Source organism: Nanorana parkeri, unplaced genomic scaffold (assembly GCF_000935625.1).
Source record: "Nanorana parkeri isolate BGI_ZX_2015 unplaced genomic scaffold, ASM93562v1 scaffold1170, whole genome shotgun sequence".
Lineage (NCBI taxonomy): Eukaryota > Metazoa > Chordata > Amphibia > Anura > Dicroglossidae > Nanorana > Nanorana parkeri.
The window spans coordinates 380,291-382,814 of NW_017307438.1; positions in this window are offsets into that span (position 1 = coordinate 380,291).

Consider the following 2,524-nt stretch of genomic DNA (forward strand, 5'->3'; position numbering starts at 1 on the left):
CATGTCGGATCTCTGCAGAGAGACCACTGCTTCCACACAGAGGGCAATGTTCCTTCTCTGCAGCACCCTGGCAACTAGGACAGGCTACTAGGTTCATTGGCTTAACTGAACACGTCCAAGATGGCTGCCTCACCTCCTAAGAGCTTTGAGTCCCCAGAGAGAAAATCCCTATAAAAATGAAAAGAAGATGAGGTTCAGCTGGCCAGACAAGTAGCATTTTCAGACGGCGGCCTGTTACGCAGCCTCATTATTCCTCGCACGACAGGTTTCCTTTCAAGGGCACTCTCCAGTAGACATATTTCTCGGTGTGTGACAAGTGATCGGTCCCTGCGGGCCAGGCGAGGAGGAGAACATTGATCTGTGCAATCATCTGACCATCTCTCCTCGGTGCTGTAAGACAGACCTGGGAGCCCGCCGCCCTCCAGACATCACTGCACTGCAGGAGTCATGCACAGCCATGCAATGCACACTGGGACTTGTGGTTCCCCCGGCTTCGGGGACTGGTGGGCTACATGGTTGGGGGCCGGGGGGGGCTTTGCCCACTGACATGTGGAGGGCTCAGGGTTCCCGGAAAGGGAAAACCGATTGTGTTACCCATAGCAACCCGTCAGAATGTTGGACTCGTCCGCAATGTATCGGATAGAATAAAGGGTGTGAATGGGGTGTGGCCAGTAAGATATATCACATGACTGTGGATCAGTGGGTAAGAGTCGCAATGAGCGCTTACAACAGAATTAAGCTGGAGATACACACGGATAATCTGATGGACAATATCAGTTGAAGTTCCTCACAGGCACAGCAGGAAGAAGATTGTAACGTGTGTGGCCAGTCTACGATACAGACGACATCTGAGGATCAGTAAGGTGGCTGAATGAGCAGCAGTCAGTTAGCTATGGGATGACTGAGGATCAGTGAATATGATACAGGATGAGAATGTGGATCAGTGGTTAAGACTTGGAGTAAGCGGGCATCAGTGAGATATAGAGCTAATCTATGAATGTGGATCAGTGGTTAAGACTTGGAGTAAACATGGATCAGTAAGTAAGATATAGAACTAGTCTCGTAATGTGGATCAGTGGTTAAGACGTGTAGTAAGCACTATCAGACAGTGGGTAAGGTATAGAGCTAATCTGTGAATGTGGATCAGTGCGTAAGACTTGTAGTAAGCGTGCATAAGTAAGATATAGAACTAGTCTGTTAATGTGGATCAGTGAGTAAGACTTGGAGTAAACATGCATCAGTAAGTAAGGTATAGAGCTAGTCTGTGAATGTGGATCAGTGCATAAGACTTGGAGTAAGTGTGCATCAGTGAGTAAGATATAGAACTAGTGCGTGAATGTGGATCAGTGGTTAAGACTTGTAGTAAACATGCATCCGTGAGTAAGATATAGAACTAGTCTGTTAATGTGGATCAGTGAATAAGACTTGAAGTAAGTGTGCATCAGTGAGTAAGTTATAGAATTAGTCTGTGCATGTGAATCATTGCGTAAGACATGGAGTAAGCGTGCATCAGTGAGTAAGCCATAAAGCTAATCTGTAAATATGGATCAGTGTGTAAGAACTGGAGTAAGCATGCATCAGTATGCATAGAGCTAGCCTGTGTGTGTGGATCAGTGAGTAAGATACCAGATAAATGAATTCATTTGTTAACTACAGGATGATAATATAGACTGGTGAGTAAGAGACAAAATGAGAACTCGGGATATGCTGTAGCTTAATTGTAAGATGTGGGATCACAATGTGGGTCAGTGGAAAAGACAGGCGGTACATATGGCTCAGTGAGTAAGTTATAGGGCTAACCTGAGGATCAGTGAGTAAGATATACCAAATACTCCAGTGAGTAAGAAATCCCTGAATACTCAAGGGTTTGCTTTTTGAAACTTCCGCCCAGCCATACGCTGAGCGCATGCCGTTCACACGTGACTCGATGGGACAGAACACCATTCTATGCTCCTCGGGTCCATCCAGTCGCAGGAATACCACGTGAAACGGCATTCACCCAGTGTATCGCGGGGCAGAAGATTTATTCCAAAGTGTGAATGTGTGCGCGGATCTGTGAATACGATGCCAAAAGAGAACCTGGAGTTTTAACACACAATGTGATAACATGGCTCGGTGAGTAAGAAAACAAAACCAAAGACCACTTGGCAAGAGACAGGACGTGAATGTGGCTTGGTGAGTAGGAGATTGGCTGGAACCACGGATGTCTTAGCTATACCCTGCAGCCTCATTGTAATAATGTGGCTTGGTGAGTAAGAGAATGGGTGGAACCACAGATGTCTTAGCTATACCTCGCAGCCTAATGGTAAAAAAAATGTGGATCAGTGAGTAAAGGCGCGGGACGAGAACTGATGAACATGGTGCAGTAAGTAAGAGACGGCAGTGAGCTGACGATGAGGGTAACAGAGAGAGTGGAACACAGCGGGAAGCTGCGAGCTGCGGATGGTAATTAATACTCACATTCATTATGGAAAAGATGATTAAGGTTTGTGTTATAATTATGTGAACTGTCCCCAGAGAGGGA